This window comes from Raphanus sativus, chromosome 4 (genome assembly GCF_000801105.2).
Source record: "Raphanus sativus cultivar WK10039 chromosome 4, ASM80110v3, whole genome shotgun sequence".
NCBI lineage: Eukaryota > Viridiplantae > Streptophyta > Magnoliopsida > Brassicales > Brassicaceae > Raphanus > Raphanus sativus.
The window spans coordinates 28,458,233-28,474,204 of record NC_079514.1 but is presented as its reverse complement, the minus strand read 5'-3'; the positions used below and the strand labels follow the sequence as shown (position 1 = coordinate 28,474,204).

The window sequence follows — 15,972 nt, the reverse complement described above, 5'->3', positions numbered from 1 at the left end:
ATTGCAAAAGCCTTATTGACAATGTTGCCAAACTCTAGCAAAAAAAAAAAACACCTCCAAGATCATTCAAATGTAATTATTATGATACATTCAACCACACATCTAAAATGCAATGGAATGTTGGATTTTTATTAATCCGAATGGAGTGATAAAATATTTGGGAATGGTTTCTGTTGTTAAAGCTACTTCAATGTGACAAGCAAAGTAAAAAGCTTTACTAAGTGTGATACAAAATTGTTCTTTAATGGGGTTTCACATATTATTCTGAAAATGTCTATAAAGTTCTAGTAGCAATGATGGCAGATGATTACCACAACTATGAAATTATATTGCAATGTCGATATATATATAAACCATTAGGTGAAGATATTCATCAATGTATTTTTCTTATATGTTTCCGTGATACTAACAAAGTTACCCTACATATACTAAAATGGACTAAATACTGGTGCTTTCTTTTCAAAATTAGGTAGAGATCCGTGCCTTGCGCGGAGTAAATGAAATTATTTAAAAGTAACTAACATTGTTATATTTTTGTTCATAATTCTCATCGAATATTATATATAAATTATAAAATGTGTTATATTTAATTAAGCATATAATATTCTTATAAATATTTGTATAGAGCAATATTCAGTATCAAACATTAAACTATAAGAAACAATCGATCAATAATGGTCATTATCTATGTCAATTGGACAAAATAGACACACTAAACAATGTATTGGGCCTATTAAAACTTGAATTTCTATGTCAAAGATACACAATGGTCTTATTCTTTCTAATTAATTTGTCAATGTCAACGAACTGCTTACAATTTTAATATTGAGCAATTTGAAAAAAAAAAGAGAGTTAGGATTCCTTCGACGAAAAGCTACATGTTCCTTTCAAACCAAATCTTTCAAGCTTGTAACCGGATCAATCTTCTTCCTTCTTTCTTTCTTATTTTCCAAGAATCTTACCATATCGAGATTCTTACCCGACCAATTTATGTCTCAAATTATCGGTGCATGTCGATTTTTTTACTCCCTGATTGATATATTCCATTACCAAATTAATTATCAAATTTTTTATTTGAAATAGTTGTAAAAATAATTGTTCCTTTCTTTTTTGGGTCAAAACTGTTCCTTTCTTGGTATGATTTTTCTTTATTGTTGGGTATCAATTGTTTTTCAAGGCAAACGATTTTTAAAAATATATATATTTATATATTAATTTTATACAATTAGCTATAATTTGTCTACTGCTTTCATCTAATTTCATATTAATATTCAAAAGTAAAAGTTATACTTTGAATATTTGAATTAGTTCACCTTTCGATAAATCATATATAATGATTTATACCCATATAAGATCCACTAATTGTTCGAGCTCGAATATGGGTCTCTTCTTGCTCGAATATAGGTTTGTTCTTATCGGTTTCTGATCATTTTGGACATAAAATTTTAAACCCTATTAAATCCAATATCAGACTTTTATTTTTATTTTAACTTTAAATTTTTGAGAAAAAATCTTATATATATATATATATATATAATGTGAAAATAATTATTAATAAGTTGAAATGATCTATTGGTGATAAAATTGTACTTGTTCTTTCACAATCTGGGTTCAATTATTAAAATGTTAAATTTTATATTTTTAAAACATGGATTTCAATTTGAATGAATATGCCCAAATTTTTAAAACTATTTTAACAAATTTTAAGATATTTCATGACTGAATGTGATAGTGAGCGGACACACATAATCCATTTTCACTAATAATGCATTACAAAAGTATAATGTAATTAATCAAAATCAGAATTCAAACTTATTTTAATGTGATTTATATTGATACTTCTAATCTTTCTTTTATAAAAAAAGTTGATACTTTTAATATAATAATAACTTGTCATGGAAAGTTCTAAATCGTTTCGTAATTTATTGTAAATTAGATTCATATAGGAAATTTAAAAATTAAACTATTATGAGATAAACAGAGTTTTTTGTTATTCAAATACTTAAACAAAAGATGAAAACAACAAAAAAATGAGTGATTGGCATTTATTATAGGGAAAATATTAGAAACATAAAAAGAAAACTTAAAAGGAAAAAAAGAAAGAAAAGAAAAGTCGCTCTTCTCCTTCACAACTCACTCTTGTCACTCATCTCTCTCATCTCATCTCCACAAAGCAGACAATCATAAGCAATCAACCCGTAAAGAAAGAGTTTTTGGGCAAACCGTAAAGAAAGAGTTTTCCTTCATATTACTTTTTGCTCCAGCTCTGTTTGAATTTAGGATCAATTCTTCTCTTGATCTTCTACCTTCTTGGATCGTTTCAATTTGACCCATATTTGCTTTTCTTCTGTGATTAGACTTCAGTTTTCTGATTTTTTTCTGCCCTAGTCTCCTAGTATTTTTAATTTGAGTGTAAATTTCTCATCTGGGTAGTCACGGAGAAAAGAGTTGTGTTTCTGATTTGTCTTCAATTTTTTCTTCTCCTCCCCCTCATCCTCCTCTTTGTTTCTGTTTCATTTCGCATCAATGGCAGTGCACACCATTCAATTACCGGCAAATCGGATTTACAGTGGAATCTCCCGGAAACCTTTCACCGTCCAATCAAAATCCAAACGATGTCATTCGACTCGGTTGCGGATTTTTGAACCACTGCTATTTCATATCGGTATTGGCGTCACTCTTGAGAAGGCATTAACTTGACAAAGGCAGCTGTTTGAGAGGTGTTGAAGTAAAAAAAAAAAACGGGAAGACTCTTCTCAGATTTCTAGTACGAACTCCATTTATAACTTTTTTCAATTTCTGGTGAGTTGTTGGATGGCCACAAACACTTTTATGAAATCGGTTATTTACTAAACAAACCGATTACTCATATGTTATAATAATGTACTTATAAAAAAATGTATAATGAATGTCACAATGACAATTGATGTAAATTTTCTAGTAATTAAATGTCATTTAACCAAGAGGGCTGAGAAGAGCTGTAAGCTTGCCACATCAGCTAAAATGACACATTTGTAAATAAGATACCAAAGCAAGGTTACTATTTTTAATTGCTTCTCCTTTAATAAGAAGGGGATGTTTCTTTACTTCTCAATGACTAATTTGAAGTGATATTTGTGAAAAACAAGTGATGTCAAGATATATGATCAAATAACAGATTTTTACCAGTTCAATGCAACAACTACTATAAAGTTAAGCCTAAAAATAGAATTGGATATGTTAAAATTTATGTTATGCATTATAATTTTATGGTTTATTCCATTAATGTTTTACAATAAAGGGACAATTATGAGATGTATTCTATATTTAAATAAAAAATTTAAATTTAATTATGAAAATATGTAAAACAAATTTAAATTTGATAAATAGTATATATTTATGCAAAATAGAGTATATAACACACTAAATATTACAATTATATCATATGAATTCTAGAATGACTAACTTATCATTTTTTATTTTAATTATGCTCTCATATTATAGAATGTGGTCAAATATAGTGTTACCTAATATTTAAACATTTAAATGAAAACTAAAAAATTGCAAATATAATCAAACAAAAAAATTACATTTTAAACATTATTTCTCATTTAAATCTTAAACACTTAACATAAACAAAATTATGTGCATATCATTTTAATATTTTAATTTTCTTCTCACACATACCATTTTGTTGTACACAATAGTTTATGTATAATACCAACAAACTAGAAAATATATAAGATTATAATATTCTTGATCTCTATCAGTCTGAAAATTCTCTATCAGGTTATTTTATTGCAATTATTATAAAGGGATTCTTTCAAAAACGATTCAAAACTTGTGGCTAAACACAAAGGTGACCTCACTCTTTTTAGTTTTTCATTTGTCGTATTCACCCTATAAGTTTAAACTATTCACAAAAATACCATTATTTTTTTTCTTCGGAAAATGATTATTTTACTCAATCATTCTTCATCTTCTTCTTTTATTTATAACATTACCCTTGTCATCAATATAAAAACCACCATGAAGAACCAAGTTCAATCTATAAATACTAAAATCAACATCTACATCTTCATATTCTCATGGAACTAATCAAGTTCATTATTTTTTTCAAAAACGAGTGAGTAACTTTCATTAAAAAGTTATGTGTGCTTGGAGAAGCTAAACATGAATCTCACTGGATCTAAGAATGATATTTGATTTTTTTTTTCAGATCTATTTCGCTAAGAAGACTTCGAGTAAAATCCTTGGGAAGTCTTATAGTCAATGCATATGTTAGTTTTTCAATTCAATTTTGTACATTTTTCATTAAACACTTCTCTAGAAGTCTTCTACCTTTTCTTTGTAAAACAAAATCTATTATATTTCTCTAGAAATCTTCTCAACAAGCATGTTAATTTTTCAATTGACCGAAGTTTTAAAGAAATTTACCTTTTCCATAGTAGACTTTTGGAGAAGTCTTCTTCCAAATATTCTTGAGAAGTCTCCTACAATCACATGAAGTTTCCAAAGTTTGGTATGAAGTAAGCATAGGTTGGTTTTGCAATTGACAATAAATAATAAAATATTTAATATTTAAATTACAAAATTAAATGCTTGAGAGGTTTTCTGTAATTTTATTTTGAGATTATGGTCAAACATTTGGTTTTGAAAGCAGACTTCTATAGAAGTCTTCATGTACAAAACAAAATATACATTATATTATTTGAAACTAGAACCTTACAACTAGAATAATAAAAATAAAATCAAAATGCATTTTGAATTTATATTTTACTTGTTTTTTGTCACGAAATGCTTAAAAGTAAAAAGCTTAAGCCTAGAAGTTTACCTCATAGGGTTCCAAATGAATGACGAAGGGCCGTTTTTGCTAGAAAATGAGAGAGAGAGAGAGAGAGAGAGAGAGAGAGAGAGAGAGAGAGAGAGAGAGAGAGAGAGAGAGAGAGAGAGAGAGAGAGAGAGAGAGAGAGAGAGAGAGAGAGAGAGAGAGAGAGAGAGAGAGAGAGAGAGAGAGAGAGAGAGAGAGAGAGAAGAGAGAGAGAGAGAGAGAAGAGAGAGAGAGAGAGAGAGAGAGAGAGAGAGAGAGAGAAGAGAGAGAGAGAGAGAGAGAGAGAAGAGAGAGAGAGAGAGAGAGAGAGAGAGAGAGAGAGAGAGAGAGAGAGAGAGAGAGAGAGAGAGAAGAGAGAGAGAGAGAGAGAGAGAGAGAGAGAGAGAGAGAAGAGAGAGAGAGAGAGAGAGATAGAGATAGAGAGAGAGAGAGAGAGAGAATAGAGATAGAGAGAGAGAGAGAGAGAGAGAGAGAGAGAGAGAGAGAGAGAAGAGAGAGAGAGAGAGAGAGAGAGAGAGAGAGAGAGAGAGAGAGAGAGAGAGAGAGAGAGAGTTTCCGACTCTCGATATTTGGGAGAAAGCAAAATCAGAGGAGAGTGATCGAATATCATGGATGATTCCAGTGAGTTCCTTATGCTGATTGGTGCTGTTGATTTCTCCTATGAGCATTGAGTTTTCAGAGAAGATTTTAAGGTTAGATCTCCAGTTCCATCGCCTTGTGTAGCGCCAACAGGACCGCTAACGCCTCGGCCATCAGCGGTGAAGCGACGGGATCCTGAGCGGTGGATCCTTTAGAAGGGGTTGTGATCGAAGGTCTTGTAAATTTCCAAGCCAAACCTGCTTTCTTCTATCTTTATCCCATGCTGCATTTGTCTTGAATGTGACAGATCCGATCGCGGTTAGGTCTTCGGTGTGAGGTATGATCATGGGTTGACCATTTGAGGTTACAACTTTCTTAGAGTTATGATTCTTCGTGCAGGTGATAGATGTTTATTCTAAAAGATGAGGACATTTCTTGAGGTCTATAGCACCCAAAAAATCCATGCTATCACATTGCTAGTAATTCCTGAAGGAGGTAGACGAACACCATTTTCAGAACCTCGAAACAGGTTTTTTGAAATACATTTCCACAGCTATGTGAACTATATGAAGTAAAAGTACAAGATTCTAGACATCCTTAGCACATTGACAGTTGAAAAATATGAATTTTGGTTTCCTTTTGATTGCATCTGGGGCAATTTGTGTCTCATCCAAGGCCTTTTTCTGCAGGTTTTCTCCTAAAGGGAAGGCGTCTGCTAAAGCTGACCAAATGAGAAGCTTCAGCTCCCTTTATGCTTAGGATCAAGCATTGGATTTGAGAAGCCAATCAGGTATGATCGATTCTTGCTTTGTTCCACTTCATGTCAGAAATTAGAAGGTTAGCAGCTGTTAGATCTAGGTCAGCTTCCTTTATTGGTCCAAAGGGTTTTGTGTTGTTGTCAAGTGAGATCTATATGTCTATCCACAATCGTATAATTTGGCCATTCCCAGTTTTTTGCCTAGGTTTCCGATTAGGTCTCTGCCATGAAGGATGATTCTTCACCCATGTGAGCATGATCCTAGCCGAGATGCTTCAGTTATTTTTTGATGTTGGCAATACTTTCCAGTTATGACATGAGCTAGTAAACAGTCTGGAACTGTAATGATCTTCCAAGCCAATCTAACTAGCAGTGCTTGATTATAATTTGAATATCTCTAAAACCCAGTCTTTCTCTTGCCTTTGGTTTTGATAACCTTCCATAATCCAACACATTTTCTTTTCCTTTTTCATTTGAGCCATCCCATCAGAATCTTGTGAGTGTTGATTGAATTATTTTGTATAGTTTCGCTGGGATTTGGAAGCCGGACATGGTGTAGGTTGGAATAGCAGTCGGCAAAAACTTCAATAGCATGAGTTTTCCAGCTTTTGACATGAAGCGTGTTGACAAATTCAAGTATATTGGTCGTATTCTATCCACAATCGAGGTAAACATGTCTTTATTTCTTCTACCAAAATGTTTAGGGAGGTCCAGATACTTTCCTAGTCCACCAACCTTGCTGATACCTACGATTTCTTGTGCTGCTTCCTGTGTTTCAGGTTGTGTTTACGAAGAGAAAATTATGGATTATTTTGCCTTGTTTATCTTCTGATCCGAGGCATTTCCGTAATCAGAGAGGATCTTTACAAGGGTATCACAGCTTTTGAAGTCTGTTTGACAGAAGAACATGGTACTATCTGCAAAGAGTAGATGATTGACCCGTGGACTTGTTCTAGCAACTCATATACCTTGTAGAGATTTATGCTTTTCTGCATAGACCAGACAACACTTGTAAGACCCGATCCCGGCCGACTAGGCCGCGGTCGACGCCTCACGTCGCTCGGTCCACTTCCTGGCCGAACCTCTTAATTTTTTGCCCTTTTATTTAAAATATCGCCAAAAGGCGAGGGCTAACTTAGACCTTAGCTAAAGACTTCCTTTGTCATTAATAGCTTAGATCATTTCAACAGATACACAGCGGATTATTCTTTAATTAACTATTGGTCTAAAACCATTTAACACTTGTCTGGTCGAATCACCTTAGCATTGGTCAGTTTACTCAACTACCAATCAGCTTAAAGGTCAATCCTAAACCCAAACAAAGTCATACGATTTTGAGGTTCAATTCCCCTAAACCATTCTATCTAGATCTATGCAAACATAGCTAGATCATACCTTTGCCACATCCATGGAGCTGGTTAGCTCATCGGTCCACCATTGACTTGAACTACACTTCATTGTCTACTGGACCACGATCACTCAATGATCTTACTTAAGGTCTTTATATTGATTCCTGCATTAAACAGCTCCCCTAGGTTCTTAGTCATTTAACCAACCATCCCCATAGACTAAAGTAATCTTTGAGAAGTCTTCGAAAGGATAAGGATATGCATATGGCCCTTTTTGGCTCATGCACACTCCCTTGCCTTATAGGCAATAGTACCAAGTCTATCTTTTGGACTAACAAAGCCCATAATAATCCTAAGTCAATCAACCAACCATCCTCACATGACTTTGGGTTCGATTAGTCTTCATCTCGCCTGACCGGCCTTGGGACTTAACCCAGACAAAGATATGACTTATTCATACCAACCGATGTATTCATTAATCAGGTTAGTTACAACACCTTGTTCCATTATCTATGGTCAGGTCGTCCATACTCAACCATGATCAATCCTTACACGACATTCCTTGAACAGTCACACTTAGGCTTAGTACTTATGGTCAACTAGGTGTTTTCCTGCACCATGTGCATAAATAAAACTTTTAAAATATAAATTTATTTTAAAATATAAATTTTGTTAATTTTTGATTTTTTTAATTTTTAATTTTATTATTTGCTTACAATATACAATCTTAATTTAATCATATGTAAAACTTTAAGATTTAAAAAATATTTTTATTCAATGTATATTTAGTAATATACTAATATATATGTATATCTTTTTGTAAAATATATTAAATCAAATTTTGTAAATGTAAGAGAAAATTTTGTTAAGTGTATAATTATCAAAACATAAAACTAAATAATTTTCTAAAATTTGTGGATCTTAAAAATAAACTAATAGTATTGGATTAGAAAATTACATTTAAAAACTGTATAATTTTGAAGAATTGTTTTACTAATAATAATTATAAAATAAAATTAACTTTTGAAAAATCCAAAATAATATTATATTTCTTTTTATAACATAATATTATTTATTGCTATATTAATGATGATCTATGAGTTATTACCATATTTTAAAAATTACTAAAAATATAAATCAACAATAAAGTAAATGTCCATGTCACTATTTAAAGAAAATTATTTGAAAAAAATATATACTTATAAAAATATAGCTATTGCTATATTAATGATGATTTATGAGTTATTACCATATTTTAAAAACTTACTAAAAATACAAATCAACAATAAAAGTAAATGTCCATGTTACTATTTAATGAAAATTATTATTTCTTAAAAATATACTTATAAAAATATAGCTAAATAATATTTCGAAATTTTAATTATTATTATATTTTTATTTAATTTATTATTATTTTTATATTAATTATGATATATAAATTATTACCATATTTTAAAAACTTACCTTAAATATAAATCAATATTAAATGTAAATATGTCATAATTATCTATAAGTTATTATCATATTTTTAAAAAAATATCTTAAATATAAATCAACACTAAATGTAAATATCCATGTCATAATTTATTTCAAGCCATGTCATCAATGTTAGTGTGCCATGTCATAATTTTTCTTTCAAAATTAATATGGTGATGACACATGTCAAAATCACTTCTCAAATATAGACTAGGGGATGACACATAATACTGGCCATACACTTCGTCATGACTCTTAGCCAATCTCGAAGTTATCAACCCTGAGGTTGACATCTTGGATAATCACATCAATACCCATCATCCAACAACGTGACTATCTATACTACCACTCGGCCATCGATCCACCGTCATGGAACATGAACCGACCCTTAGTCATGATAAGCCATCGTCTACTTAGAATGTACTGACATAATCGGCCTTCCATTGCCATCATGTGGATCTACGTCCTACATAAGGCATATGGCGCCTATCCTACTTACCAACCAGAAGTTGATCGTAAGATATCCCACTTAGCCCTTGCGGCTAGAACCATCCATCCATTAACCATGGATCATGGTTCAGACATCAATCATGACGTATGGATTGCACTAGCCATTAAGGCCTTCGCTATTTCCTTACACTCATGTATTGACCTAACTGATAACCTATTGCCATCGTGTGAGTCCATGCCCAACACAATGCAAATGGTGTCCTTATATCCATCGAATCACTCGTACCCTTTTTGGTCCCGTTCCGTTCGTACCCTTTCGGTCCCAACTCGTTCGTATCCTTTCGGTCGACCCGTTCACATCCCATGGATCATGATACGTTCGTACCTTTTGGATCACAACACGTTCGTACCTCTTGGAACACGACACGTTCGTACCTCTTGGATCACAACATTATCGCAGATCTTGGATCATAGTATATTCGCTTTTGGATCACGATGCACCCTTTGGTCATTGGTACCCTTTGGTCCTCATACCCTTTGATACTTGCAACGCTTGGTATCTCGTACCTTTTGGTTACTTGCATCCTTTGGTATCTCACAACCTTTGGTAACTCATGAATCTTGGCAACATGCAACCCTTGGCGACTAGTACCACTTCGATCCAACATATCGACTATGGTTAGCGATCAACGCAACCGACCATGACACCAGGGTCTATGACTTGGTAATATGGATAACTACCACGTTCTCTATATTTATATATATCATGTAGACATAATAATATAAAGATAGATAGATAGAACCACTTACAGCCGCGATCGCCCTTGCCGGTTGGTCTGCTCGTCTCCCGGCTAACCGCCCTTGGACCCTTGGTCCATTACGCCTAACTCCTTTCAGGAATAGGTCATCCTATTGGCCTTAGTGACTTATATAAGCCACGGCCTCATATGGCTCAAGCCATAGGCATCAAACTCGGATCAAGCCCTTATGGCTTTGATCGCATATCTTGCCCTTATGGCTTCGATCCTCGTTTTTCTTTGGGGGATCTCTGTGTTTAGGACGTGTGTCCTTTGTCTCTGACTGAATCAGACAGAGAGAAAACTGAATGAATAAATCCCTGGACGTGCTCCCTATTTATAGGAAATGAGGGGGTAAGTCTTGCCCCACGAACAGGCACGACTTGCACCGAAAATGCATGACTTAGAAAACAGGTTGCACCCTTTTGTTCTCTTGCACCCCAACGCCTATCAGGCCATTATATTGGATCAGGATTAAGCCCAAACCATCCCCCAGGCCCCCTAGACACAGCCCACGGCCTTGCCCAAGAGCCCACCGGTCCATGGACCACATGGCTGGACCACCCAGCCCGCCACCGGCCCAGACCCAGACCATCGACCCGAAACCCGAACAGTCCGTCTAGCTGAGATGAGCTGACTCCCAGCTGACCCAGCTGAGTGAGCTAGTAGTCCAGCTAGTGGAGCTGACTTAGTAGTGATCGAGCTGGAGTACACTCAACTGAGCTTCTCTGAGCTGGTCGAGCTACTCGTACACTTCGTCCAGCTACCGTCTAACTCATTTTAGCTGTCTATTTGTTTCTCAGTCTATTTTGTTAAGTCTTTTCATACTTAACCTTTGTATTTTGACTATGGAACGCTTGCCTTTGATCACAACGATCGGCTGGTTCGTTTCCTCGAACCATAGTCCGTCCCGACAATCCTTCTCAGGATTGGGGGCGTGACAACACTTCTCTGCACAAGAGGAACATATGTTGAGATAGTGGATCTCCTTGTCTTATGGCACTGTAAGGTTTTACTTCCTCGTAAACTGCATCATTGATTTATGTGTGACTGTTGATATACATTGCATAATCCAGTTTATTCATATCTCATAACATCCCAGCCTTTTAGTACATAGGATTTGACATGCATGTTTTAACAGCCATTGTATATTTCTATTATGCTTTTGACGTCTTGAGGAAGTTTAAAACTTCATATGTAATCGGAACATTATCTAAAATTGCTCTTCTTAGAACGAAAGCTGACTGATTCTCTGAAATAGTTGAAGCTAGGACTAGATTTAGATGGATTGATAGGATCTTTGAAATAATTTTGTAGTACACATTGCATAATGCAATGGCACAATAATCCTCCACTCGTTTTGCTGTTGTTGTTTTTGGAATCAGTGTGCAAAGGTCTTATTTAAACATGGTGTGAGGTATCCGGAAGTGAAGAATAATTGGATTACCCGTGCAACAACTTCTACAATTGTTTCCCAGTTTGCTTGGAAGAAACTCGTTGAAAAATCATCTCAAACTGATGTCTTATCAGTATGGATGTCATTTGTAACTGCTTTTACTTGGTTTAAACACGTAAAATAAATGAATATATCAAAAAATTAATGATACTAGATCGTTTTCCGCGCTACGCACGGATAATTTGTTTATAATTTTACAATTGAATATGTTGTCTAAATATGAGATATTGTAGAATCATTTTGAAGTTTTTTGTCCCGTTTCAATAGGATGATTTGTCTTCATAACTATTGAAGAGGAGTAATGGTTAGAGTTTATAATGGAGTGAGCCTCCATTGTAGTCTATGTTTAAACATTTCCTTATAAAATTAATAACTTTTTAAAAAGATCTATAAATAATTATTTTTAAGCTAAATGTATAAAATTATTGTTTCAATATCATGAAAAAGCTCATGTCGTTTGATATAAAATCTGTCTAAATATTACACTACATATATGTATTTAGAAAGCTATGATTTAAAAGAAGAGAGAGAGAGAGCTATGGTTTATAAATAAGTAACTTAACCTGGAGTGACTCTGGTTGGTTAGTCGGGACTCGGGAGGAAATCAGGAAAGTTAGACCAAGATCATTGTGACTAAATGCAGAGGAATAACTATTAATAGAAACATTTCGTATTTCATTTCTAATTCAAACAACATTTACATTATATGTAGGTTTATAGTGAATATGCTTCCTACGTTCATATGCCTAAGTCAAGGTTTTCTAATGAGTAGGCACTTACTAATCCTCATACTTGCATCGTCTTCTTTATATGAAACTTAACTTGCTTTTTAAGCAAAAAAAAAAACTTGACTTGCTTAAAAGAAGGAAAATAAGTTATATCTTTTTTTGGTACAAAAGTAAGTTATATATTTCCAACATTTTTTAAACACATTAGCTGATACCACGAAAGTATAAAATACGTACATATCATGACATAGATATCATATGTATTTTTATTTAGAATAAATGTAAAACTTTTCTTAACAAAATTACTTAATTATTGTTTAAATATTACAACTTCAAATAGTTTTATGTATAACCTGTCTACATATTATATTACACATGCATTTAAAAAATTTCTAATATGTTCATGATTAGATGTGTCTATAAAATTTGTGTTTAAAAGATATATGTATTAAAATTTATATACATATTAAAATTTATTTTTATTATAAATGAAATTTTTTTATTATAAATGATTTTTTTGTGATTAACTATTTTAATAACTTTTAACCAATCAAAATTTAATGATCACAATTTATTTATTCAAAATTTATAATTTACAGTTATTACCTAATAAAACATATTGAAAATGTAAATTTATATATATTTTAAATATATTTTTCTCCAAAACATTGATAATTTTGAAACAGAAGGCGTATAACTTAAACATCAAAGTTTAAAATAAGTACTTTTATTTTGTGGATAACTGATGATTTTAATTAATTTAGTGCAATTAGACAAAATTTATCAAATATGTGGGTAGTTGATGATTTTAATTAGTTTAAGTAGTTGATTGATGAGTCTAAAAGTTTTGGGGTGGGGAATGAATTTGGGTTTGAGTGGTATAGGCGGTTCATAGTGACGTCAACCCATACTCTCAATATCACCTATAACTTTTGGGAGAAATAAGAAAAAGAAAAGAGATGTGGTAGTTAGAGATGATCGTTTATGCTTTCTTGTCATTATCTCATTCATGTTTTGCAATCGTTACTGAGTTTAAAACATTCATCTTTGCACCATCTTAATATGTACATGATCTTCAAGAAAAAAATATGGACATGATCTTCAAGAAAAAAATATGGACATGAACTGTATATAGTGTTGCCACACTTGGCGCACATCTGTGAAGAAGAGCCTTTGGTGGCCTTACTTTGACAACCGCCGCAGGTAATATAATACCATGCACTGTCATGCTCAACATAATCAATTGTCGCTATGTAGTTGAAAGAAGCTTCCTGCAATAGTTTAAAAGCTAGTGATTAATATAGACATGGGGTTTTTTTACAGAGTTATCTTAAGTTCTTATTTTACCTTGGCATATGTCTTCTTGATGTAAGCAAAGATTTGCCCAACTCATTGTCTCAGCCTTAGTAACGTCATCTGCATTAACCCGCTTAGCAATCTCTAGGTTAGAACTCAACCTGATACAAATTACAAAACAAAAGATCTGTCATGTTCACTCAATAGAGTCTGAATAGAACATTACCTGGAATTGACAAAATCACCACTGTTGTCTCTACAATTACTAATCAGTTGAAGTAATCAATCGTGGGATGGACATCTTTGTCTATAAAGACACGTGAGGATGATATAGAACTGATAACAAAATTCCATGTTTTTGGTTAACGCATTCAAAACACCCGTTAGTGACACTGTTTCATGAATGACCAAAAATTCAAAATCAAGATAAACACATATTACTTGGGTCGGGACGTAACTATACGTTAGATATCAGTCTGAAATGATACATGAGCAAAAAAAAATGCAACTTAAGTTTTTTAGGGAACATTTAAGCACTGATATAGAGGCCGTGTGAAAGAGCAAACTAAATTATCGTAAGACATTAACATGAACTTGATGAGCTTTGAGTAATGAATATCTAATAATATATGAAGAAGAAATCATAAACAGGAGAACATTGAAACAGTTTATTTCAGGTTTGACTTGATGTGGCGAAACATGGGAAAACACTAAACGTTAGTATAAGCAATGGGTTGGCTATGCTAATCGGGAAAACTGATTACCACTGCTAGACGTTTTGGGTTCACAGTTGTGATCAAAAGAACGGTGGGACTCCGTGGGAGTGTCTTTACTGGATGTGAATTTCTTGTAAAAATCTTTGCAGCCTGGTTCCAAAGTACAGCTTCATAACATGTACACTGGAATAATAAATTTTAAACAGTGTAAGTTTTATTAGTCTCTATGAGACTAGGCTTTGCAGTGCATGAGGTCATGATCATAAAAAAAAAGTAAACACATACTCTTTTGATTGCGAATATACCAAAACACGACGCTCATTATTTCCGCTTCGTCAAGGATATGGGGGTCAATGAGAGACTGTATATTCACCTGCGTCAAGTGGCCAACGATATCTACAACGTTTTTCATGAAGATTAGTAGATAAATCAAAATATAAATAACACAGATTACCGAAGAGGGACCACATTTATATTGGAAATCCTCATGTGAGTGGAACCTGAACCTGTTAAACTCTGATCAGTAACACGATAAATCTCCTTGCTTTTGGCAGCTTAAAAATTCTGAAGGATGTAAGTTTCTCCTGCTTTGAGATGAGGCAGGTATGTTGGAGCGAGAGTAGAGGATATGAAACCTTGCATCACAGTCTCCTGCAGAGGTAGAAATAATCCAGGTTTAAAGAGACTGGTTTATACTACGGTGGAATGAAAGTTGGGGCTTAGAACTCATACCTGTTCATAGATGAGCAGGAGCTCTAACCCAATAAAGGCCTCAGCTTTTGCTATGTTTCTTGGCTCCCAATAATAGATTACCCGAAATCGAATCCCTGACTCAGCTGGTACTGGTGAGATGTCGTTTAAAGAGACAGTGACAGGAGATTTTCCGGTGATAAGCTGAGACTCTCCGGTGAATTTCACTGCCATGGATGTAGCTTTTGCATTAGGTTTTTGATTTGGGATGGATTTAGGTTTAGAGATAAAGCTTTTATAGAGGAGAAGTATCAAGGGAAGGTGGAACAAAACATTAATATTAGCTTTAAGAGCATCTCCAAGGGTTCACTCTATTTTCTACACTAAAATAGAGTGACTCTATAATAGAGATGAAGTTTGCTCCAATGATACTCTATTTTAGAGTAGAAAATAGAGTGATGAACAAAAAAAAAAACAACTTACTCTATATTTGGAGTAAACCTATTTTTCACTCTATTATAGAGTGAAGAATAGAGTACCATTGGAGCATTTTTTACTCTAAACTCTATTTTAGAGTGAAAAATAGAGTGGGGTTGGAGATGCTCTAACATCATCATTGATTGAAAAAGTAACGGAGAAAAAGAAATCAGACATTGGAGAAGATGAAGTGGAAGAGTCAAGGAGAGACGATCGATGGTCGGAGACGAAACATCTCCAAGTTTGTTGGCTTACGCTGGGGCGGGCCGAATGATATATCAAAGAGAATCCACACAAAAGCCCAGTTTCACTCAGCAACAATGACGTGTTAATTTCGAGCTGTCTGATTGGCTTGAATTTCCAATCCGACGTGGCATAGTTGAGAGGGCTT

General features: G+C 33.7%; 1 long non-coding RNA gene across 7 annotated transcripts; it reads right to left on the bottom strand.

Annotated features, from left to right (window-relative positions):
- Positions 1–13,429: 13,429 nt before the first annotated feature.
- Positions 13,430–15,455, bottom strand: LOC108831688 (uncharacterized). 7 transcript variants are annotated; one of them, XR_008944135.1, is made up of 7 exons: positions 15,147–15,455; positions 14,869–15,065; positions 14,700–14,787; positions 14,463–14,597; positions 13,925–14,090; positions 13,750–13,859; positions 13,430–13,673 (listed from the first exon to the last, which is right to left on the bottom strand). It is a non-coding gene; the product is annotated as an uncharacterized LOC108831688 (long non-coding RNA). The 7 variants fall into 7 exon arrangements; XR_008944133.1 differs by having other exon boundaries at positions 13,925–14,034; XR_008944131.1 differs by having other exon boundaries at positions 13,750–14,090.
- Positions 15,456–15,972: the final 517 nt, after the last annotated feature.